This window comes from Chiloscyllium plagiosum, unplaced genomic scaffold (assembly GCF_037043375.1).
Source record: "Chiloscyllium plagiosum isolate Xiang-an unplaced genomic scaffold, Cpla_swu_hap1 HiC_scaffold_37, whole genome shotgun sequence".
Taxonomy (NCBI): domain Eukaryota; kingdom Metazoa; phylum Chordata; class Chondrichthyes; order Orectolobiformes; family Hemiscylliidae; genus Chiloscyllium; species Chiloscyllium plagiosum.
This window is the reverse complement of record NW_028270175.1, coordinates 5572116-5599032: the sequence shown is the minus strand read 5'-3', so window position 1 is coordinate 5599032 and position 26917 is coordinate 5572116. Positions and strand designations below refer to the sequence as shown.

Sequence of the window (26917 nt, the reverse complement as noted above, 5' to 3'; positions counted from 1 at the left end):
GCTTAAAGAACCCTCTTACCTGCTTGGGGCATGATGCTGGTGTTGCGCTGGGATGGAAAATTCACACCACACCAGGTTAGAGTCCAATAAGTTTATTTGAAATTGCTCCAAAAGCTTGTGATTTTAAATAAATGGAGTATAGCCTGGTGTGGTGTGACTTCTGACTTTACCTGGGACACAATATCGAGTGATCGGGAAATGCCCTAGGACACATTTGCGAACTGACAGCACCAGTGTGTGTCTGCAACTCAAGGCCCACAGAGTGTCCAAACGGCATGTTTAACTCTTAATTCTCATATTAGATTTGTAATAATTTCATTGTTAACTGGAGAGATGTAGGCTATGCAGAGGACAGACAGAAAGTACAGAGATAATGTGAGATACAGAAAGTATACAGGGAGATACAGTGGGGTGATGTGTGCAGGTATTTGGGAATATATGTACAGTACATGGTATACAACAATATGGACAGACCAGGCACATGGAGGAATGCAAAGAGAAGAGGGATACGGGAGTTAGAGACATACTTGAATGATCAAGGGTGGCAGGATGGCTCAGTGGTTAACACTGCTACCTCACAGCGCCAGGGACCCGGGTTCGATTCCATCCTTGGGTGACTGTCTGTGTGGAGTTTGCACGTTCTCCCCGTGTCTGCGTGGGTTTCCTCCAGGTGCTCCGGTCTCCTCTCACAGTCCAAAGATGTGCAGGTTAGGGTGGATTGACCATGGGAAATTGCCCACAGTGTCCAGGGATGTGTAGGCTGGGTGGGTTAGCCACGGGAAACGCAGGGTTACAGAATGGGGGGACTGGGTCTGGGTGGGATGATTTTCGGAGGGTCAGTGTGGATTTGATGGACCAAATGGCCTGCTTGTACACTGTAAGGATTCTAGAAAAAGTACTACTTTCCCCTTCAGCACTTGGTCTGTGATCTGACGGCAATTTTTGGCACACCCCTCACTCCCTCGGTGTAGAACATAGTCAAGGTGTTAACGCACTGATTCCAGACAGTGCTTCTGAAAATGGCTCCTGCCTTCTGTTCTGACTCCATTTCTCTAGTCTAGCTGGGTGTACCTAATATCAGGGAAGATGTTGCATCAACAAAACATAATTGTATCTGAGAAAGTGATCTATGTGCCAAACAGCCCTTTCTCCAATTAAGAACATTAATTTTTAATAACCTTCGTCACATTGTTGATGCAACAAAAAGGAGCTGGAAATAAACGATAATAAATTAGAGGCCATCTCGCCTTCACGGGCTGCAGGATAATGAGGAGGGAAAGTGATCTCCTGCTGAGGGAAAGTCTTTGCATTTGAAAGTTTTTTTTTTAACTAAGAATTGGAAAATTGATCCCATCCAGCACTTATCCTAGGTAAAATGGAGCTGAATGCACTTTTATATAATCTCATTTAAAAACATTTATTTTGGATGCAAGACAAAATTAAAGGTTTGCACAGATCAGCATAAAACCAATTACATCTTTTGCAAGAATAGCCTTAAAGCATTGTACCCTGACACAGGGACCTGCCACATCAACCTGAAACCCAGTTTAATCTTCATGTTGAAGATTTTCAATTTCAGTCCAGTGTTTGTTGGACCAGGTTGATGTCTGATTCATGCTTCAACATGTGATACATCCAAACAGATCAAGTAACAGGGGACACAGAGTCACCGACTCAAATCCAATTTAATCTTCCGAAATTTAAATGCATATATTTTGGTGATTTGATGTTTGCATTTACTGAGGTGACTGATGTCAGCGCTTGAGGGGCGGGGAGAGAAAAGCTCTTTTCTCCCCCCTCCCCTTGAGACAGCCAGCATCAGGAATTGGGTCTTACTGTGCCATTTTTTCAAGTGCGTTGCAAATCCGATGACTTTATTTGTTTGTGGGTCTGGGACTGCGTCTATGATTAGATTAAATTCCCTACAGTGTGGAAACAGGCCCTTCAGCCCAACAAGTCCATACCGACCCTCTGAAGAGTAACCCATCCAGACCCATTTCCCTCTGACTAATGTACCTAACACTATGGACAAGTTAGCACAGCCGATTCACCTGACCTGCACATCTTTGGACTGTGGGAGGAAACCGGAGCACCCGGAGGAAACCCACGCAGACACGAGGAGAAAGTACAAATTCCACACAGACGGTCGCCTGAGGCTGGAATCGAACCCAGGTACCTAGTGCTGTGAGATTGCAGTGCTAACCACTGAGCCACTGTGCCGCCCATGCTGAGGGTAGATTGGTAGCAGCTCAGAGCAAGAGTCAGGTCAGCTGTATTTCCAAACTCAGTCATTGCCAAGAACTCAGGAATACCGGTCAGCTCGGAGTAGAGCAAGTCCCCAACGCAACAGCCTCGGGAACAAGCTTCCCCTTTGTTTTTCTGAATGGGATTACATGATTCTTTGAAGAGGTGACAAGTTAGACCAGGGAAAGCCAGTGGATGTGGTCTATCTAGACTTCCAAAAGGCCTTTGATAAGGTGCCACACGGGAGGCTGCTGAGCAAGGTGAGGGCCCATGGTGTTCGAGGTGAGCTACTGGTATGGATTGAGGATTGGCTGTCTGACAGAAGGCAGAGAGTTGGGATAAAAGGTTCTTTTTCGGAATGACAAGCGGTGTCCTGCAGGATTCAGTTGGGGCCGCAGCTGTTCACGTTATATATTATTGATCTGGATGAAGGGACTGGGGGCATTCTAGCGAAGTTTGCCGATGATACGAAGTTAGGTGGACAGGCAGGTAGTACTGAGGAAGTGGGGAGGCTGCAGAAGGATCTAGACAGTTTGGGAGAGTGGTCCAGGAAATGACTGATGGAATTCAATGTGAGCAAATGCGAGGTCTTGCACTTTGGAAAAAAGAATACAAGCATGGACTACTTTCTAAATGGTTAGAAAATTCATAAAGCCAAAGTACAGAGGGATCTGGGAGTGCTAGTCGAGGATTCTCTAAAGGTAAACATGCAGGTTGAGTCCGTGATTAAGAAAGCGAATGCAATGTTGTCATTTATCTCAAGAGGGTTGGAATATAAAAGCGCCGTTGTACTACTGAGACTTTATAAAGCTCTGGTTAGGCCCCATTTAGAGTACTGTGTCCAGTTTTGGGCCCCACACCTCAGGAAGGACATACTGGCACTGGAGCATGTCCAGCGGAGATTCACACGGATGATCCCTGGAATGGTAGGTCTAACATACGAGGAACGGCAGAGGATCCTGGGATTGTATTCATTGGAGTTTAGAAGATTAAGGGGAGATCTAATAGAAACTTACAAGATAATACATCGCTTGGAAAGGGTGGATGCTAGGAAATTGTTTCCGTTAGGCGAGGAGACTAGGACCCGTGGACACAGCCTTAGAATTAGAGGGGGTAAATTCAGAACAGACATGCGGAGACATTTCTTCAGCCAGAGAGTGGTGGGCCTGTGGAATTCATTGCCGCAGAGTGCAGTGGAGGCTGGAACGCTAAATGTCTTCAAGGCAGAGATTGATAAATTCTTGATGTCACAAGGAATTAAAGGCTACGGGGAGAATGCGGGTAAGTGGAGTTGAAATGCCCATCGGCCATGATTGAATGGCGGAGTGGACTCGATGGGCCAAATGGCCTTACTTCCACTCCTATGTCTTATGGTCTTATACTTCACTCATCTCGACAGCTGAGAAGGGACAAAGACTCACACAGCCAGGCTGGCTGCTCTCTAACCCAAATCCCTGGGCTGAAAGAACAATATTTTCAGCTGTTTCATCAACACCTTCCCACAAGCAGAGGTGGGACTGACCACTGACTTCATCCAATCTGCAGTTCCAGTTGCAGCTCCTCAGGTAAAACCACAGTCATTGTTCACACGCAGTGACTCTCTTCAGGCTCATAATATTGACATTTGCCAAACACAAGTGCCAGGGAATGACCATCTCCAACAAGAGTGCATCCAGCAGCCACCCTCTGACAATCAACAGCGTTTCCCCCATTCAATCTTCCACACTGAACAGGAACTGAACTGGACTCATCACATAAATATGGCAACGACAAGAGCAGGTCAGAGGCTGGGAATCTTGCAGGGAGTAATTCACCTCCTGACTCCCCAAAGCCTGTTCACCATCTACAAGGCACAAGTTAGGGGTGTGATGGAATATTCCCCACTTGCCTGGATGGGGGCAACTCCAAGGCTCGACACCATCCAGGACAAAGCAGCCCTCTTGATTGGCATTATATCCACAAACATTCACTCCCTCCATCACTGACGCTCAGTCGCTGCACTGTATACAAGGCACATTGAGAAATTTACCCAGTTCCACACACAGCACCTTCTAAACCAGTGACTCTACTACTTAAAAGGGCGAGTGCAGCAGATACATGGGTACGCGATCCCCTCCAAGCCACTCACCACCCTGACTTGGAAATATATCGTTGTTCCTTCACTATCACTGGGTCAAAATCCTGGAATCCTCCCTGTCAGAGCGCTGTTGGTATCCCTATACCTCATGAACTGTAACAATTCAAGAAGACACCTCACTAACATCTCCTCCATGGTAATTAGCAATGGGCAATAAATACTGGCCTTGCTATTGATGCCCACATCTCTTAAATGAATTTTTAAAAATCAATCCCACCATCCGGTCCCTTACTCCGTCCCCTTCCCTCAAATTCCCAAGTGATGGCTTTCTTGTGTATTTTCAGTGCTGAGTTTTTTTTCACCCAGTTACTGCTGCACACGATCACTGTTTTGTTTGAGCATCTGTCCAGCCCGTGTAGTAACTACGGCTCAATCTCTATTAATGTGCTGCTATCTGCACTTAATTGTCACTCTTTCCCACAGATCTGCGGGTTTCTCTACTACTATGAATAAATGGAACCATCGCCTGATACAAATACATTGATAGTGTTTACAGCTCCAGTGCATACTATTGCTACAGCCAGCTCTACTCTGACACGCATTAGTACTCTGATGTGATTGAATCAGGGCAAGACCTTTTCAAACTGTTGATGGAAGAGAACTTGTTACAGCCGATCAGAGACTATAATCATTATTGACTAGAATTCTCTGAGATGATTTTGGAAGGGAATGACACTGTTCACTATGCACCCAGAGTCAGCAGCCACTTTGGGTTCATGGATAACATTTTTTGAGGCCAGTTTTCTGATCCCTGCTCAGGTGCTTGTATCACTCCTCTGTAACTATAATTCCTCTGAACTGGACTAGCCATACAAGAGCAGGTCAGAGACGAGGAATACTGTGATGAGTAACTCACCTCCTGACTCCCCAAAGCCTGTCCACCATCTACAAGGCACAAGTCAGAGTGTGATGGAGTACTCCCCACTTGCCTGGATGGGTGCAGCTCCAACAACAACTTGACACCATCCAGGACAAAGCAGCCGCTTGATTGACCCCACATCCACAAACATCCACTCCCTCCACCACCAACACTCAGTAGCAGCAATGCGTACCATCTATAAGATGCACTGCAGAAATTTACCAGAGATCCTTAAACATCTCCCTTCAAATCTGTATCATCGAAAGGATAAAGGAAACAGCTCCCATGGGAGCGCCACCTCCTGAAAGTTCCCCTCCAAGCCACTTCCCATCCTGAGCTGGAAATATATTGCTGTTCCTTTAGTGTGGCTGGGTCAAAATCCTGGAATTCCCTTCCTAAGTGCATTGTGGGTCAACCTACAGCACATGGACTGAAGCAGTTCAAGAAGGCAGCTCGCTCACCCCACCCTCTCAAGAAGCAACTGGGGACACTCCAGCCAGCAATGCCCATATGCGTGAGCGAATTGAAAAAAAAACCTACTCTGATCTCACCCAGACGTTCAGACACAAGGATGAGCATCTCCAGTGATGGCTGCTGCATTACAATTAGAAGCAAGAGCCTGGCTTGATGTTGTCTTCCTGAAGAAGGGCTTATGCCCGAAACGTCGATTCTCCTGCTCCTTGGATGCTGCCTGACCTGCTGCGCTTTTCCAGCAACACATTTTCAGCTAACTTCAAGCTGTTCCAATCCATTGTAATAATAAGCACAATCCAGCCACACATTCCAGGTTGGCAATCAGATGTGGACCTTTTCTGATAACTTAGCCAACGTGTGGCTCTGTTGGGAATGCTCTCTCCTCTGAGTCACAGGGTTCACAGTTCAAGACGTATGCCAGACCTTAAGTACAAAAGGCAAGGCTGACATATCAGTGCAGCACGAAGGATGTGTGCACTGTTGGAGATACCACCCCTTAGATTGTGTATGTAAAGGATCTCCTGATATTGTATTGAGCAAGAGGAGGGAGTTTATCCTATTGTTTTGGTCAATATCCCACCTCACCATCAACATCACTGAGGGGAGAGCTGATCATTGTCATCTTTAGGTCAGTGGGATCTTGTTGTGCAGAAAAAGGGCTGCTGCATTTGCTATGCTACAACAGTGATGACAATTCAAAATGTACCTCACCAGTTGAAAAGTGCTTTGATTGTCCGTTGGTTATGAACACAAATACATGTCTTTCGTTTGGCCCATCGGAAACAAGGATCCCCTCGTGTTGATTTACAAGAGTCAGCGAGTGAATCAGTGGCTGCGTTGCTACTGGGAACAAAACTCTGGTGCCCCCTTGTCAATACCGGCAGAGTCTGGGACAATCCCTCCTGGAGGACAGTGGGACGGTTTAGGTTGGGATGGGTGCCAGATAACAAGTGTGACCAACTCCAGCTTCCAAAGTCACCTGATAGATGAGCCAAGCAGATCAATGTATCTGTCAATAACCCACACCAGCCAGAGCTCCAATGGTACAACCTGGAACAATAGGAGCAGCTTTACCTGAGCTCTGGGTGAAGTCATGCACGGTTTGATTTAGTTAAATTCCAGCAAATGTTTGTTGGAGGCAAAAGCTGGAGGTGAGTTCCGAAACATGTTCTCGACTACGACTAGGGCTGAGATTCAATAGGTCTATCTGTAAGGAGCAGTAATCATCACAGCCTGGGCAGGAGAAACCATATGGGTTAATGTAAATTTCCATGTAGTTTTAAAGAGAGACAATCAGATCCACCAATATTAGCTATTCATCAGGACCAAGAAAATTGATATTGTCGCAAACTTCATGCACATATTGAGATGATTTATCTCATTGTGAAGATTATTGCAGGAAATACTATGGCTCTAAGGACAGTACTGCAGCAGACTGAATGAGTCACTAACATTACAGAGAGGCTGTCTCTGCATATAGCAGTCAATATTACCTCGAATGAATTTCCCTCTCTCTCCACTGCCATTCTGACATCCTGGTTTTGTTCCCTGTGACATTTAAATAGCTGCCGTAATATTGCTTTGAGAATTACTGAGTTGTGCCCTTCCTGCATTACGTTGACAGTGAACCACCTTGAGATTATTTTTAAAATTCATTCTTGGGATGTGGGCGTCACTGTCTAGGGCAGCATTTATTGCCCATCCCTAATTGCCCAGACAGCAGTTAAAAATTAGCCACATTGCTGTGGGTCTGCAGTCACATGTAGGCCAGACCAGGTAATGATGGCAGATTTCCTATCTGAAAGAACATTAATATTCCAGATGGATCTTGATGGCAGCAATTACATGATCACCACGAGGCTAGCTTTTAATTCCGGATATTATTTAATTAAAATTTCACCATCTGCTATGGTGGGAGTCAAACCAATGCCCTAAGAACAGTACTCTGGGTGATCTCAATTACTAGTCTAGGAACATTACTACTGCACCAATACCTGCTCCGATCAGACAGGCGTATTGTATAAATAGAACATAGAACATAGAACAATACAGCACAGAACAGGCCCTTCGGCCCACGATGTTGTGCCGAACATTTGTCCTAGCTTAAGCACCCATCCATGTACCTATCCAATTGCCACTTAAAGTTCGCCAATGATTCTGACTCTGCCACTCCCACAGGAAGTGCATTCCATGCCCCCACCACTCTCTGGGTAAAGAACCTACCCCTGACATCTCCCTATACCTTCCACCCTTCACCTTAAATTTATGTCCCCTTGTAACACTCTGTTGTACCCGGGGAAACAGTTTCTGATTGTCTACTCTATCTATTCCTCTGATCATCTTATACACCTCTATCAAGTCACCCCTCATCCTTCTCCGTTCCAATGAGAAAAGGCCTAGCACTCTCAACCTATCCTCGTACGACCTATTCTCCATTCCAGGCAACATCCTGGTAAATCTTCTCTGCACCCTGTCCAAAGCTTCCACATCTTTCCTAAAGTGAGGCGACCAGAATTCCAAATGTGGCCTAACCAAAGTCCTGTACAGCTGTAACATCACTTCACGACTCTTGAATTCAATCCCTCTGCTAATGAACGCTAATACACCATAGGCCTTCTTACAAGCTCTATCCACCTGAGAGGCAACTTTCAAAGATCTATGAACATAGACCCCAAGATCCCTCTGCTCCTCCACCTTACTAAGAACCCTACCGTTAACCCTGTATTCCGCATTCTTATTTGTCCTTCCAAAATGGACAACCTCACACTTGGCAGGGTTGAACTCCATCTGCCACTCCTCAGCCCAGCTCTGCATCATATCTAAGTCCCTTTGCAGCAGACAACAGCCCTCCTCACTATCCACAACTCCACCAATCTTCGTATCGTCTGCAAATTTACTGACCCACCCTTCGACTCCCTCTTCCAAGTCATTAATAAAAATTACAAACAGCAGAGGACCCAGAACTGATCCCTGTGGAACTCCACTTGTAACTGGGCTCCAGGCTGAATATTTACCATCTACCACCACTCTCTGACTTCGACCGGTTAGCCAGTTTTCTATCCAACTGGCCAAATTTCCCACTATCCCATGACTCCTGACTTTCCGCATAAGCCTACCATGGGGAACCTTATCAAATGCCTTACTAAAATCCATGTATACTACATCCACTGCTCTACCCTCATCCACATGCTTGGTCACCTCCTCAAAGAATTCAATAAGATTTGTAAGGCAAGACCTACCCTTCACAAATCCGTGCTGGCTGTCCCTAATCAAGCAGTGTCTTTCCAGATACTCATAAATCCTATCGCTCAGTACCCTTTCCATTACTTTGCCTACCAGCAAAGTATGACTAACTAGTCTGTAATTCCCGGGGTTATCCCTATTCTCTTTTTTGAACAGGGGCACAACATTCGCCACTCTCCAGTCCCCTGGTACCACCCCTGTTGACAGTGAAATGTCCCTCCTTTCTCTATGCTAATATTCCCATGGCCTGGGTGTAGACTCCTGGCTGTAGGATTTAATGCTCCAGACCAGGAAGAGAAACAGAAAGAAATCCCAGCTGCAAGAACTCAATCTCTTTCCTTCAGGTCCTCTTTGATCCACTTTCTCTGGTGTTGCCCGGCATATGCAGCCCAATGATGCTGGAGTGTCTGAAACCTTGCTCTATCACCTTGTGGAGATGTTACAATGCTGCGAGGGATTGATGGCGAATGTCCTCTCGCTGCACCTTCATGTCCATCACTGTCCCACCACAGGCTGCACACTAACTGGCTCCCATTGGTCTTTGCTAACTCATGCTTCCATTCCCTTTCCCTCACGTTCGAGGGTCCCCCACCTAACCGCTCACTGCTTCTGTTTTGGCAAAGCCACCGAAAGGAAGCTGAAATGCCTCTTGGAGTTCTCTCAAGTCTTTCCAAATCTCTGTCAGCAATTAATTTTCTCCAGTTCCTTCTGCTCAATGTTCCCCATACTCCCAACACTATCTGAAACGGCGTTAGTGAATTAACACTGGAGCAATTGACTGGAATCAGCCGAGGTTTATTTGAGGTTGTCTTAAACCCGACCACTATTCCAGCCAAAACTGCAGCAAAAATGGAAATTCCAGCCTTTGTTTCTCTCCACAAGCCCCACTCTCCCAAGATGATGCCCAACTCAGAGTGGATAGGGAGAAAAGGCTCCCCCTCATAAACAGATTGACAACTGGGGGTGCACAGTTTTAAAGTGTTTTGCAAAAGAATCAAACGCGTGGTGAGAAAAATGGCTTTCACCACGTGAGTAGTTAGGGTGTGGAATGCACTGCCTGGATGTGTAGTGGAGGCAGGTTCAAGAGGGACATTGGATTGTTACGTAAACAGAAACAAGGTATGGGGAACGGCAGGGGGGAGGCACTAAATAAAAATGCTTAAAGGGCCAGTGCAGTCATGTGGGCCGAATGGCCTCATGCACCATAACAAGTCTGTAATACTGTCAACCACCATGTCATATCAAAGTTGCAAAACTGCATGTTGTATTGTCACCTGCAATTCGCTTACAGTTAACGCTTGTTAGAAGTCACACAACAACAGGTTATAATCCAACAGGTGACCTGACAAAGGAGTGGAGCTCTGAAAGCTTGTGATTTCAAATAAACCTGTTAGTCTATAACCTGGTGTCGTGTGACAGTTGACTTAGTCCACCCCAGTGCAACATCAGCACCTCCCCATCAGAGTTTACCAGCAACATCATCGCTTTAGAAACCGCCCAGTTTTCTTTCATAAGATCCTTACAATTTGCTGAGAACATTTTATTCACACCTTGAGTATAAATTGCCACAATCATTGATTTGGATTATTTGAGACTAATCCGTTTCACTAACAAACAGCTCAACAGAATTAAAACAGAAATTACTGGAAAAGCTCAGCTGATCTGGCAGCATCTGTGGAGGGAAATCAGTATTAAAGTTTCAGGTCAAGTGAGGAAGGGTCTGAGGAAGGGCCACTGGACCCAAAACATTGGCTCTGATTTCTCTCCAGAGGTGCTGCCAGACCTGCTGAGCTTTTCCAACAATTTCTGTTTTTTGTTTCTGATTTATAGCATCCGCAGTTCTTTCGGTTTTTATTTAGAGGATTAGAATTTTTCCTCCACTTCTTTAACTTTCAAATTAAAAGGAAATCTTTAGACAACATTCAGCATTCCCACACAAAGTAGTCACTCTGGGATTAAATGATAAAACAGTTGGGGGTGTGGTTACATTACCTGCTGAGGACTGCTTTCCGAAATGCGCTGATCTCTCGGTTTACTTCATTTCCGTGTGGGCCAGCGATACTGAGGTAAGCATTTCACAGCAATCAGTTCATACACTGTGGGGCTGGAGAGAAAAAAGAAGGTACTTTGAACTCAACTGCACTGATGCAGGAACGTGGCCAAACTCACGATTGCATTTTTTCAAGCAAAGAATGTACTCAGACTGCTCTTTAACTGAGAATCTGGAGCAGGGTAATATCCATGGCAGAATAAATGACTTCCTCTTTTAACATTGGACAAAAAAATCTTTGATGCCTCGTTATTAACGATTTAATTGCATTGCTCATGCGACAAAAGAATTGAAATATTCTGCTTTGACATTTGATGGCATCCCCACTATCAATATCATTGGGGTTACCATTGACCAGAAACTGAACTGGACTCTCTATATAAATATATGGTGGCTACAAGGGCAGGTCAGAGGTTGGGAATTTTGTGACCCCCCCAAAGCCTGTCCATCATCTATACGGCGCAAGTCAGGAGTGTGATGGAATCTCCATTTGCCTGGATGAGTGCAGCCCCAGCAACACTCAAGATGCTCCAGCAAAGTCTACCCATCCAGGACAAAGCAGACCATTTGATTGGAACTCTACCCACTCCCTTCACCACGAGATGCACTGCAGAAATTCACCAAAGCTCCTCAGACAACACCTTCCAAACCCATGACCACTTCCATCGAGAAGGACATGAGCAGCAGATACATGGGAACACCAGTCCCTGCGAGTTCCCCTCCAAGCCACTCACCATCCTGACTTGGAAATATAACGCTGTTCCTCCACTGTCACTGGGTCTTTGAATTCCCTCCCTAACAGCATTGTGGGTAACCCTTTCCCCCATGGATTTCCAGAAATTCAAGATGGGATTCTACCTCGCTCTTCCCAAGCGTAATTAGGGATGGGGAAAAAAAAATGCTGGGTGAGCTAGCAATGCCCGCTTCCCAGGAACTAATGAAAACAAAATTTTGTGCCTCATGTTTAAAGAGTGCTGTACATCTCTATGACTAAGCTCGGGACATAGCAGAGATTTTTGAACTAAACAACACAACTGACATAAATGTAAAACATAATGGTGTTGTAGGTAGCTGTTCATTTTACCATGTTGACTGTGGGTCACATCAATACAAGGACATAACACACGGCTTCACTGCAAAAGTTGAGGCAGGACTTTATCAGCAAACAGACATCTGCCTTCTTGCATTCACTGCCTTTCCTTTGGGTCTTGCCCCTCAAAAACCAAACTACTCTCAGCTTACAACATCAGTGGGGTGAGAGAACCACATGGAAATCTCTGGCCTTTTAGCTTATTGCTTTGTGTGAGAGCTTGCTGTGCACAAACTGGCTGCCCCCTTATCCTGCATTACACCAAGAACTACGTTCTGACAAGTACTTGACTGGTCACATATCACTTTGTTATGTCTAATATACAAATGCAAGCCTTTTGTTCTTGCTATTCACATCTTCACTGACATTTGAAGGAGAAATTCAATCACTAAAGAAGGTCATTGTGGCCTCTCCTGACTCCAGGGCTACCAGTCCCATATCAGTGCCATCTATCCTAGATCCAGTTTCCTCACAGCCGTCAATATTTTCCTTCAAGTGTTTAACTCCCTCTTAAACATTGTGATTAAATTGGCTTCAACAGCCACTTGTGGTAATTTATTCCTTATTCTAATAATCCTGTGCATGAAAAATTTCCTCAAACCTCCCTCTTTAAGCCTCCAGTTCTAATGCAAAGTTTAAGCCCCCTTATTTCCAACTCACTGACCAGTGAAAACAATCTTTCCTGTTTTCAAACTCTGAACTAATTGTAAACGCTTCTGATTAGATCTCCCATTAGCCTTCTCTGCTTCAGTTAATTCAGCTCTAATGTTCAAGTCTCTCACCCCAACGGTATCCTCACAGTATCATTCCAACACGTGGGAGACAGCAGTATGAACATATGTCCTCCCACTCCTTCACTGGCCAGTGTGCAGCAACAGTGTCAAGCCCTGGGCCACCACACCAGCTCGAACCCCTCTCCCAGAGTGAGGGACAGGGCCAGCACCTTCTAAAATACTCAGGAGTGACAGGTTACATCATTCACATTTTCATGCGAGTGATATTCTGTAACACTATTAGAGAAACTATAAATATATCCCTTTTGAATGGGTTTGTAATTACTGTATTATATGGCATACAGAGGAAATGTTCCTTCATTGTCCCACATCTTTCAAAACATCAGGATATCAAAGGCCACAGCACACCAACTGCAACTTACTGACGACAGGGAGAACAAAAAAAAATCAAACCCAACCTTTGTGCAGAAAGGTCTATATTTGTGATTCTCCAGTGCATTAAAGGGACCATTTGGTTTATAATCATTTCCAGAAACAAGCTGTGTGACAAAAACATTAAATTGCAAGTTCCATTCACTAAGAATCAAGAAAATGTTTCCCAACTTTCTGCCTCTGAGGGAGTTCTGACAGCAAAAGTTTCAGGCAGTCCCCAGCCCGAACGAAGGGGAGAGCTGAGTGGAACCCAGAAATGGTGTCCTCAGTACAGTCCAAGATCCTCACTTTGCCTCCGTGGTGGGAAGAGAGAGGGAGATAGAGGGAGGCACTTGTGAGTGTTCTCTTACTGTCTCTATCAATTCAGTGAGCTAAGACCACCCACCTCAACCACTAACCAAAGGAGAAGTGATTTGAAGGAATCTAAAACTGGGCTTGAGAAACACACAGATAAACGAGCACATTGCTATCTTTTCCCTGATGACATTTTAATGCCTTTCAACACTTCTGAAGGGAAGACATTGTGAAGGTTGCAATCAGAGTGTGGATGACAATTAACATAAAATATTGACTTGAGGAAAAAATTTGCAAAACCAATATTTTCTCAGTCTGTTCAATAGAGATTCACTTCAAGGAGATCCAGAATTGTGACAGCACCTTCAACCAAGCAGTGCCTTCAAATCATTATGGGAAGATTTGAAAAATCACATCGACTTCACATTTAGTTCTCCCTGAATTTTGTTGCATGTACAGAAGCATTTCACAAATTAATGCATATGGTGCACACTCCTCCAGCCTTACCTGCCTGTTTAAGGGAGGAACAAAACAAAAAGGCCCTCTCCTTTTTCTTGTTGTAGCTTTATGTTTATAAACTCGAGGGCCTGTCCTGACATTCACAAAGCCTTCTGCTTAGGCAGAAGGGTGAGGAACTGGGGGATCACATACTTATAGCAGGCTGCTCTCCAGTCCCAGAAGTTACAGATTGCTGATTAGTTACTTATCCTTAAAAACATTTAAGTAAAAAAATAAAATCAGGGAATTTAAAAAAAGAATAGTGTTGCTTGCACTGCTTTTAAAAAAATTAAATGGTCCTCAAATACCTTTGCTCCCTTGGGGTCGAGGACCCTTCACTCTGATACAGAATTAGCAGGTTTTCTATTAAATTGCCAGAAAGACAGCTAATTTTTTTCTCTGTCTTTTTGGGCAGGAGAGAGAGAGAGGGAGGGAGAGATGGAGAGAGAGAACGAGGGAAAAGAGGCTTATCTGCTGTAAATCACTGTAAGGTACAAGCTGTCTGCAGTCCTGTCAGATGCGTTTTACAGAGAGCTTAGACGAAACGCCACACACGAGGCTGTCAGGCAAATTGGATCTGAAAGCTGACAATTTCTGACCATATTTGCTTGATTATTTCTAACAAATGCGCACCAGCCTCTGTAAGGAGATTAGAGTGACACAAATGTCCCATGTGGGAGGAGGAAGGGCACAGATTCAGGTCACCCCCAATTTTCACCCCACTCCCAAAATCTGACAGAGCTATATCACTATCCAATCCAATAAAACATCCTACATTCCACCACCCGCACCCCCCCCTTCACAACCTTCCTTTGGTTTTAATTAATTTTACAGCGAGCTCACTTAATTACTTTCAATCAAAATCCGCTCTCCATCACAAAATTAGAAATGGTTCAACTCCATTAGTCTAAATTCTTCATTTACATATACAAAGACTGTCAGTTTTCTACTTGCAGGAGATGAGATGGCTTGTTTTTTTTCCCTAGAATGATCTATTCTGCTGGTCGTTCAAACTCCCCCCCTCTCCCTGAGATTACGATCATGTCCTTTCTTTTACCCTGTGTTGTTCTTTGTAATAACTCCACGGATAGAGTGACTGAAATGAATTTAGCCCTGATTTAATTTTGCTTGTTAAGAGTGATGTCAGCACAATAGATTAAGCAGTAAATCCAGCACATTCGTCCAAAATAAGTTTAGCAGATAATCCACCGTGACGTTTGAAAAGACATTTATCAGCAAACTCTCCCCCACCCTGACTGCAGAGAAATATAAGACATTTGCTTTATTCCTGTCAGTAACCGTTGAAACTGATCAATGTTATTAATGTTCGGAGGTGGGGTGGTGGGGCTGAAGGAAATCACACAGAACTTATTTGAAGTTGAAGAGGGTGGATTTATTTAAAGGGACACCCAGAGGCTGGAAATGTGGGGGTGAGGGATTGTGAGTGGCACTGAGTCACAGTTTCACCCTCTCTGAGTTGCCAAGCCAATATCAGCTTTAGAGCGTAACAGATACACTATATATGACTGGTATGTGACACTGGGCAGCAACCCCCACCCCCCACTCCGATATTCTCCCTCCCTCATTTTCTCTGCGGGGTGGTTTACAACAAGACCAGCAACTTCCCATTTACTTTAAAGGGAAAGGCTGCTGGCTGGAGTGTGTTCACAAAGGAGAAAATTTGAGTACTCAGGCAGCATCAAGCAGACAGCTTTGGCAATTTTCACCTCAGGTAACCTGAATATGTGCAGCGAGTTTGTGCCACACTGATCAAAGAGTGAAAATCACAGTGTGGTCACTTGATTGCAGGAAGACTGCAGAATCACCTTCCCCTGCCCTTTGTATTTAATAAGGCAGCCTTGGTACACCTTACTCTTCACTGTTACAGTAAGCACAAACTGGGTGGCAAGCTGCCAGCAGCTACTGAGAAACCCACTGTTCCCTCGGTGTCTCTTGTTGGCTGTGGACAATGTTACCTCCCTCAGTGGGATGGGTTGTGGGGAGGTGCATATCCAGGGTTCAAACCCTACTTCAGACGGACCTGGAGGCTGGATAGCAGCAAATGGAAGGTGTGGAAAGAGGCCATTCAGCCCAGGTCAATGGAGAGTTGAGTTGACACATGAGTATAATTGTGACTGGACAATGTGATCTGTGACTCAGTGATAGCGACCAGGTCTCTGAGGTAGAAGACTTGCAGGTTCATTCCCGAAGCCATGGGGAAGTAGACTCCAAAGATATGCAGAGTGAGGAAGTCAATGGAAAACCATTTACTCTGGTGAATGGATGAGGAAGCTCATGTGGAGCTTAAGTCAGGAGCCTGTGTTCTCTCACACTTGCATCTCTCCGATTGTAACTCCACTCCAGTGCTTGGCCCTTCAGGGAGCATAAAGCCGATGTTAGAGCCCAAACCTTCTGGAGTGAAGTTGAGAAACTCTCCTTTGGCAGAGGGGTTGGAGTACAGCACTGGCGTGGATAGTAGATTAGATGTGAATCTGCAATGTGACGCTGTCAGAATCCCATTCGGCAAAAGTATTGAGGGACGTGGGACAAAAGCAAGTGCATAGAATTCCATTGTATGTCACTCGCTGAATGGTGGGAAGGTTGGATGAACTAAATGACCTCCCTCTATTCTGTTCCTATGTTCCTATTACAGAGAGCACTCAAGTTGTTCAAACTGAATAGTATTCAAACAACTTAAACCGTGGAGAACTTACTTTTTATTTAAGATGTCAGTCGCACATTTAGTAAATCCCGTGTGGCTGTTAGAGAATGAGATAGACATCCAAAAAGGCACAATAACATATACCATCTTGGTGTCCAATTTTATGCCTTGAACATGAAATAGGGTACCAGACTCTGAGCATGTTCCCCGGATAGAATTCCAGGGTTAGAACTGCACAGCTACCTAAACACAGTGACAAAGGCTGAAGGTCATTTAGCCTCACCCTCCTGACAGATAGAGAGTGACTGTAGGAATTCAATTGCATTTACCACAGAAGGGAACAAAAAAAACCACAGGATTATCTGCTAGTTACCATAAATTGTTCAGAACAATCTGGGCACAATCAGTTCCTTTAAAGTCAATAACTGATTTGCTTCTCCACCTTCGTAATTTAGCAGGAAACTGTTTGTAAAAGCACTCAGAGCACAGGGACAACCCGAACACAGGAGGCAGTGACGGGAGGGGAATTCAAACTGCTCTTTTCTCAGTTCAACAGAAACCGGTCACTTCCCAGGTATTTAACCATTTTGTGCAAATTTGCCCCAAAAGGAGACTGACAGTTGAGAGAGGAGAAAAAGTGACAGGAAACAAATAATTTAAATCTCATTAAACAAAAAAAGCAAACTTGCTTTTTCCGGAGCAAATAAAACCTGAAAGCGCGGTACCATGAAAACTCTCAGGCTGTTTACAATCCGACATCAGAGAGAGGGAGGGAGGGAGAGAGGGAGAGAGAGACACTGAGAGAGAGACAGACAGAGAGAGAGAGGGAGAGAGACAGACAGAGAGAGAGAGGGAGAGAGACAGACAGAGAGAAAGAGATAGACACTGAGAGAGAGAGAGAGAGAGACAGAGAGAGAGATACACAGAGACAGACAGACAGAGAGAGACAGAGACATTTTAACACAGAAACCCTGGCTAGACTTGGTCTCTTAATTACACCAGGTTTGCTGTCTGTCAGGTCAGGAGTAATAAAAGTTGCCACTTGTCAGCATTCAGAGAGTCCAAATTCCTTCATGTAGAACTCTAAACATCCAATTTTTAATGTTTTTTATCAGGAATAAAATCTAAACTACTTCTACAGAACTGATAGAATTGGTGAGGCTTGTTTTTAATTCATCCACGGGATGGGGGTGTTAGGAGCTAAATCAACATTTATTGCCTATCCCTAATTGCCCAGAGGACAGATAAGTCAACTGCATTGAGGTGGGTCTGGAGTCACGTGTAGGCCAGACCAGGTGAGGATGGCAGATTCCCTCCCTGACGGACCTTAGTGATTCGAATGGGTGACTCACACCCACTATTTGACTAACAATTTTAATTTCAGATTTTTTTTTCAATTTCACTGTCTGTCACTGGGGAGATTTGAACACATGCTCCTCAGAGCATTAGCCTGGGCCTCTGGATTATTAATCCAAGATATTAACTCCACCTGCCCATGAGTATCGTGCAGCTTTTAGATGATGGATTCAGTTCAACTACACTGTCCTTTTTAAAATCTACCTGTTTAGAGATGGAATTACATCCCTTTGGAGCTAGAGGACTTATGCCTTGGATTTCTGGTCCAAAGGTGGAAACACTACCACTGCACCACAAGAGCTCTTCTCAATCACACTTTAATATTTTCTAATCAGCCAGTGACAGTGATGTTGTGAGACACCTCTGGAGTAGGTAGGGCTTGAATCCTGGTCTCCTGGCTCTGAAACAAAGACTCACTGATGGAACTACACTGATTCTTAAAAAGAAATTCCATATTTAACCTATTTTTCTAATCGACTTGCTCAGAGTTGTTATTGCACACCTTTAGAGAAGGTGCTCAGGCCTCCTGGTCCAGGGATAGGGACACTACTACTGTGCCACAATAGTGCTTCAGCCAGACTGTGCTGCTGAGGGTCTAAACAGTTTTAGCTGGTGTTCTTTTTTCTCCCCAGCTGATTCACTTTGAGACAAGAGGGCACTGAAGATGACATCTGGGCGCTATCCCAATGAAGTTCCACAAATCAGATGATGTGCTTCCAGGTAAGAGTGAAATCTCGTGTGTTGCCTGGCACTAGGATTGCTGAACCACACACAATGGGCAGTAATAACGGAACTCGCCGGTCACCTTGCATGTGCCAAGCCAAGCACCTCGAAGGGAAATGGACAAATATCGCATTTCACCCCAAGCTCAGGGGCAAGTTTAACCTTATCACCCCCTTCAGGAATCTCGTAGGATAGCCCACTGTGCCCCTTTTACGGCCTTGAGTGATATGTATCAGGTGGGTGGGTGGGTGGGAATGTGGAGAAGCCGTGGACGGAGGAGTAGAGGTGAGGAGCTGAGTGGCCTACTCCTCCTCCTACTTGGTGTGTCTGTACGGACCCTGCACTGAACTCAGGATCAGACCCACCTGCTCTGCTTGGGTTGCCCCATGCCCCAGATTGGGTTCAAATGGAAGTTTGCGAAAATGCGCTTTGTACTCTTGCTTGATGATGACGTGATGGCGATGCGAGGGCGATAGCTTCAAAGATACCAGGCTCTCATCGCAGACGCCATCCCACCCATCCATGGTAGGGGGGACAGTTCCCATCAGTTTCAGCATAGTGATAGTGTGGGGATGGACGGCCCAATGTGGAGGCTAGTGCTGACTGTAACACATTTGCTGTGTGTTCCTCACCAAACACCAGCTCAGTTTTTAAAAAAGAGCATGAGATTGTGTCATCTTGGAAATCCTAGCGGAGGGGGCAAACAATTGCAGTTCCATTCAGAGCATTAGGCTCAGTGAAGCCAGTCTGTCAATAAAATTTTAAAAATCCAACTCCTGGATGCTATTAATTGCTGAGTTCAGAAAGGTTCTTTTTAGTTCTCAGAGGGCTAAATACATAAAAGGGTTAGAAATGCCCAAGATAGGGAGGTAGGCAGGAAATGATAATGGATGTTCGAGCACTTTAACCCTCTGAGTAATGAAAGCATTCCAGCACTAAGCTGCTAAATATGACAAGGTTAGCACTTTTCGGTTTATTGATAGTCCACCATTAATAAAACAAGGCTCTTGAGTGTTCCTGTGAATATCTACTTCCTTCTTCATAATATTCATGATGATGATGCTACACAGGACAAATTTCTACATTATTGAGGGCTTGGATGCAAACAGCAATATAGAATCTATACCCAAAGGGTTAAAAGATTTATTAAGGATCAGTTTACAAATATTACTTTTCAACTCCAGGGCTTATGAGTTTCCAAGTGGCACCACAATTACAACTTTTAAAGTACATTTCCTTCTGTGCTTATGCTCTCAGTTCATTACAGATAGTAAGGCAAGAGGAGGGATTTGAATCTTACTGTTACTCACCCCCTCCCTGATTGGATTGGAGTTGGATTGCTTCCCAGTCAACCCTAAACAGTAGATACCAATTTATCCCTAATAACGCAAGGGGTTTCCAATATTTATGAAATTTGAATAAAATCATGAGGGGCATGGATAGGGTGAATAGCCATGGTCTTTTTCCCCAGGGTAGGGGAGTCCAAAACTAGAGCACATATTTTACGTTGAGAGGGGAAAGATTTAAAAGGGATGTAAGGGGCAACTTTTTCAAACAGAGGGTGGTGCGTGTATGGAATGAGCTGCCAGAGGAAATGGTAGAGGCTGGTACAATTACAGCATTTAAAAGGCACCTGGATTGGTACATGAATAGGAAGGGTTTGTAGGGATATGGGCCAAGTGCTGGCAAATGAGACTAGATTAATTCAGGGTATCTGGTCAGCATGGGCGTGTTGGACTGAAAGGTCTGTTTTGGAATTATACATCTCTGTGACTCTATGACCCTAAGTCAAAGGTCACACAACAACAGGTTATAGTCCAACGGGTTTATTTGAAATCACAATCTTTCGGAGCGCTGCGCCTTCATCAGTTGAAGTGAGAGAAAAGAGCACACAGACAGAGTTTATTGGCAGAGAGTTCAAGGAAAGCTCCGAAAACTTGTGATTTCAGTTAAAACTGTTGGGCTATAATCTGGTGTCATGTGACTCCTGACTTTGTCTACCCCAATTCAACACCGGCACCTCCACATCTATGACTATAAGGTCACTCTCAACATTCATACTTGACCCAAACGATGTGTGTATGCTTCATCAATGATGGGGTGACACTAGTTGTTGTCTTGTCTTAGCTGGCTCTGGGAAAGCTACAGGACATGTATAGCCATGCTCTTCATCCCAGTACATCTGCTGTGACTTAATGAAAAACTAGGCACTTATCAACTAGTTAAACACGTGGCTGCTAGTTCCATTTCTTGACTCTTTTACTAACAAGAAGGTCGCAATGGGACGGATGGACAATTGCTTAAGAATCCAGAGTCCCCCATAAGTTTAAAAAAGGTGTTGCTCCTCAGTTGAGTCACAGCTGCCACTCGTTCAGCCAGGATCAGATTCACTGTGGGGGCCTCATAAGTGCCAAACTAAGCACGGCCAACATGGTCTCCATTGCTGTTCGGAAATCCCTATGACACACACACTGTTAGCGATAGCTGGACTTTCACTGTGGACAATTTTCAGGTGGATGGAATGGAGGATTCCTGTAGGTGCTTGGGCCACTGTTACATGGGCAGAAGATTCCAACAGTTTGCAAAGTTAATGCAGATGCTAATCTTAATAAAGGGGTCAGTGTTTCTACTAAAGCAGTGGCTGGAAAATGACAGCACCGTCACTAATCTCACCAGTGGTAACTTCCAGAGTTGGTGGGGGGAGGGTCCCTGAGATTTACTACAAGTCACCGCTGAAGCTTTAAAGATTGGAAAGTTTCCATCATTTTCTTATTTTCAGCCCATTTACAAGGTGACACCCCACTTTTATTTATTCGTTCTTGGGCTGTGTGCGTCACTCGCGAGCCTCCATTTATTGCACAGCACCAGGTTATAGTCTAACAGGTTTAATTGGAAGCACTAGCTATCGAAGCGCTGCTCCTTCATCCTTCATCAATCACCTGATGAAGGAGCAGCGCTCCGAAAGCAAGTGCTTCCAATTAAACGTTTTGGACTATAACCTGGTGTTGTGTGATTTTTAACTTTCTACACCCCAGTCCGACACTGGCATTTCCAAATCATGACTTCCATTTATTGCCCGTCTCTGCGGTGTCAAAGAACCCCTCCACAGCACTCCCGCTAACATCCTCTTTGCAGTACATTCCCTGCTTTCTGAGAAAACAACCATATGGTGTAGGAACAGAAGTAGGCCATTCAGCCCATTGACCCTGCTCCGCGAGGCAATGAGATAATGGCTGATCTGATCCACTTTCCTGTCTCTTCCCAAAGACAATTCCCTTCCTGATTAAAATCTGTCTATTGCAGCTTTGAACATAGTCCCACCTTTGTAGTAAATAATTCCACAGATTCACAGACCTCCGAGGGAAGAAATTCCTTCTCATCCTCTTTGCAAACGGGAGACCCCTTTGTCTGAGATGATACCCTCTGGTCCTAGATTCTCCCACAAGGGGAAACAACGTTTTCATAACTACCTTATCAAATCCCCTCACAAACAGGTTTTGACTTTTATTATTTTCCAAAATAATTTCTGTGATCTCTTTCTGAGGCATGAAGATGAATCAGAGCTGGCATGCTGCCAATGGGGTCCTTGCTGGTGGCACTGGACAAAGTCAATGTGGACTGGAGCTGCACCAATGATGTTCTACCAGGAAGGTGGATGTCAGGTATAGAGCATAGAGCATAGAACAGTACAGCACAGTACAGGCCCTTCAGCCTTAGATGTTGTGCTGACTTTTTATCTTACTCTTTGATCAGACTATCCTACATACCCTTCACTGTACCATCAATCATGTGCCTATCCAAGAGTCGCTTAAATGTCCCTTAAGAATCTGACTCTACTCCCACTGCTGGCAGTGCATTCCACACACCCACCACTCTCTGTGTACAGAACCTACCTCTGACATCTCCCATAAAACTTTCTCCAATCACCTTAAAATTATGCCCCCTCGTGACAGCCATTTCTACCCTGGGAGAAAGTCTTTGGCTATCCACTCTGTCTATGCCTCTCCTCATCTTGTACACCTCTATCAAGTCACCTCTCATCCTTCTTCGCTCCAATGAGAAAAGCCCTGCTTCCCTCAACTTTTCTTCATAAGACATGCCCTCCAATCCAGGCAGCATCCTGGTAAATCTGCTCTGCACCCTCCCTAAAGCTTCCCCATCCTTGGTATAATGAGGTGACTGGAACCGAACACAACATTCCAAATGTGGTCTAACCAGTGCCCTATAGAGCTGCTGGCTCTTAAACTCAATCCCCCTGCTAATGAAAGCCAACACACCATAGGCCTTCTTAACAACCCTACCAACTTGGGTGGCAACTTTGAGTGATCTATGGACATGTGCCCCAAGATCCCTCTGTTCCTCCACACTGCCAAGAATCCTGTCTTTAACCCTGTATTCTGCATTCAAATTTGACCTTCCAAAGTGAATCACTGCGCACTTTTCCAGGTTGAACTCCATCTACCACTTCTCAGCCCAGCTTTGCATCCTGTCAATATTCTGTTGCAACCTACAACAGCCTTCGACACTATCGACCACTTCATCAACCATTGTGTCATCGGCAAACTTACTAATCCACCCTCCCACTTTCTCATCCAAGTCATTTATAAAAATCACAAAGAGCAGAGGTCCCAGAACCATCCCTGCGGAACACCACTGATCACCGAGATCCAGGCTGAATACTTTCCATCTACCACCACCCTCTGTCTTCTATGGGTCAGCCAATTCTGTATCCAGACAGCCAGATTTCCCTGTATCCCATGCCTCCTTACTTTATGAATGAGCCTACCAAGGGGAATCTTATAATGGGCATGTTCCAAGCTGCGATCACAGAGAGCAGAACAGTCACACCAACTCTGAATCTCAATGACCTTAGCACTCCTTTCTTTACCACTGTAACCATCCAGCCATTCACCTTACCTCCCAGCACTGGGGCTGTGTACACAAGTCTGCTTTAATTTTCATTAGCATTTTAGAAAAAAAACAACGATCTGTGAAAATGGTGTGAGACTGAGGATCTTTATGTCGAGAGGGGCTAACCATTAGTTTTCAGCAAGTCATCCATAAAAATTTTAATCAACAACAGCTGTAGTCGATGAATGGTCAATTAATCGTCCCCAGCCTTTATTAACACAAGTGTAAAGGTCATTTAGTCGAAGGAGAGGTGAAATGACAGTATCTTTTCCTCTTGGTCTGTCTTCAGCAATAAACTGAAATCATGTTGTATTCTAAATTTATTGTCTTTAGTAAGCCACTCTCTGGATTATTGCATTCACATACAGTCTTTCAAAACTAAAATGGCAAGTCATTATATTGCAGTCCTCTTAAGGTCAATTCTTATCCGCCAGATGGATGGACCATATGAACCAGATTTCACCTCTTTGCGAAAACAAAATTAGATCAGAGTCTTCTGTATGCCATGAATGTTGAGAGTTCAGATACCTCACTCAGTGTCCGTGGGGGTTGGTTAGCTCACTTGGCTGGATGCCTGGTTTGCCGTACAGTGTAACACCAACAGTGTGGGTTTGATTCCTATAACCATCTGAGGTCACCATCCTGACCTCCCCTGCGGTGTGGTGACCCTCAGGTTAAACCGGCACCAGTTTCCTCTCTCTGACAAGGAAATGGGACGACAGTGACTTTACCTGTTAGAGGTGATTATGTCTATTGAGAGCACTCTGGGGTTCAGAAGTGCAGTTCCTGTCCTTGTTGGGAACTTAGGGATGAAAGACCTAAATTTTCCTAAGAATTGATATAGATGGTTTACCAGCGGCCATCAGAAAAGGTTGTCTTTGTACTGATTGGTCAGCTAAGTAGGTAGAACCTCATGGCATGAGGATGTGAGCGGCCATTTTGGAAACTGGAAATAAGGAAGACTAGCATAAGGGTCAGGGATGTGCATTGTTTTTATTAATTCAAGGAAAAGGCAATGTCGGTGGCTGGGCCAGCATTTATTGCCAATCTCCAATTACATTGGAGAAGGTGGTGGTGAGCTGCCTTCTTGAACCGCTGTAGTCCTTGTGCTGTGAGGGCATTTATGTCAGGGAAGGAATTTGACCCAGCAACAGTGAGGGAATAGAGATATATTTCCAAGTCAGGATGGTGAGTGGGTTAGGGGAGCTTGCAGGGAATGGTGTTTCCTGCATTCCTGGACCTTCAGTTCTAAGATGGACATGTTATTTCCTTCCTTACAGAAAGTATGCTTGGCCAACTGTTCAGTTTTGTTTGGCCATTCTGTGTACAGCGGTGAATTAGAGACAATGTGATGTAATCCTAATGTCCCATAGCTCATGCCATCCCAACAACAGTCCTGGGCAGAGCAGCAGCACACACTGGTGGGTGTACCAAGACAACAGACTGCCCAGAGACTCAGTAATGGACATGAGAACAACATTAACAAAGCTAAACTTTGGAACACACGTGCTGAGATTAAACTGGATGTGTCAATTTAAAGGTGACAGTAAATATATTATGGACAATTTCAAGACATCCTAAATATAAATCTTCACAATAATGGGTAGGCGGTCTTGCGGCTCAGAGAATACAGTGCCTTCTTCTGGGGAAGGTGTCCTGGGATGGAGTTCCACACCAGGACTTACTGGCCACAGAGCTTGTGTTCCTAACATTAGGACACGGATTGATCCCAGGCTGTAAATGCTTCCCACACAGTTGGGGCCACACGGTAAGTGTCGGGAAAATCTCCTTCTCTGCCGTCTTGCAGGAAGCGATGGCAAAAAACTGTTCATAAGAGGGAGCCGTCGAATGGAGGTCTGTTACCAACCCTTGGAAATAAGGATGAGAGGAGAGATAGACAATAACAGACACTGCTCCTGTTGTTGTCTTAGAGGTTTAGCTAGTCTTGTAACATAACTCCAAAGAGAGACCAGGAAACCACACAAAACCAATATAACTTAGTTGAAGGAGAGGTGTAACAGACAGTATCATTTCCTCTTGGTCTGTCTTCAGTAGTGAACTGAAATCATGTTCTGTTGTAAATGTAACAATATAAACGCCCCAATTTAACCAGTTAGCTTCAGGCTCTAGTACTGTTAGGGATTCTGTCAGTTTCCTGCTGAGGTTACAATTGGAAATTGAAACACAATCCCCACCTTCCCCTTCGCAGAATCTCAACACCAACCAAATTATTTACATGAAGCTGCGAGAGATGGTACTAAATGCTGTTAGGAGAGGGATATTTGTGAGGGAGGGGAGGGGGCTGCTTTGTCCTGGATGGTGTTGGGCTTTGTGAATGTGCTTGAAGATGTACTCAGCCAGGCAAGTGGAGGGGTTTCTACAGGCATGTCTTTATTTGGAGCATTAGAATAGCCCGTATTCTTAATATAACAAAGCCATGTGAGATGTGTCTGCACCCCTGGGGTTGCAATGTACACCTTTGAGGTTACATAGCTTCCCTACAATGTGGAAGCAGGCCATTCAGCCCATCAAGTCCACACTGACCCTCCAAAGACCATGCGACCCAGAATCACCCTCAACCCTAAACCCATACTCTGCATTTCCCACCTAGCCTGTACATGCCTGGAAATATGGGCAATTTAGCATGGCCAATCCACCTGACCTGCACATCTTTGGATTGTGGCACTGTCTGTAGAAAAGCCACGCAGACACAGGGAGAATGTGCAATCTCCACACGGACAGTTACCTGAGGCTGGAATCGAATCCGGGTCCCTGGTGCTGTGAGGCAGCAATGCTAACCACTGAGCCACCGTGTACAGCACCCCATAACCTGACCCACAGCATTCTCCCCACAATACTTTCTTACTTTGCTCTGGTTAATGAATGAATTCCTCACTCACACAACAATTCCATTTTCCAGTTATTGGGAAGTGGGAAAAGGGCTGAGGGGTAATGAACAGGCAGGTTGGATTTTATCTTTGGAACTCCATTTATTTTACTCCACGGTCAGAGACCAGCCCACCTGAATGAATGAGGAGGCAATGGTTTCATTCACGAGGTTTATAGATTTAGTTCTATAGCTGTTGATAAAAAGTACATTCCACCCTGTTAATGTTTGAAAATACTTCAAAGAATCCACTTCACTTTATGTTGCAGGAATACTGTGATTGTTAAACGATGAATTTTTCCATTGAGACCGATGTTGCTGGT

General features: G+C 44.7%; 1 protein-coding gene across 14 annotated transcripts in view; it reads right to left on the bottom strand.

Annotated features, from left to right (window-relative positions):
• casz1 (castor zinc finger 1) overlaps nt 1-26917 on the bottom strand; it is a 402949-nt gene that overhangs the window by 155534 nt on the left and 220498 nt on the right. For all 14 annotated transcript variants that reach the window (XM_043676242.2, XM_043676250.2, XM_043676245.2 and 11 more), the window contains one exon: nt 10950-11061. The gene's annotated coding sequence lies outside the window, so the exon portion shown is untranslated. The remainder of the gene's footprint in view (nt 1-10949; nt 11062-26917) is intronic.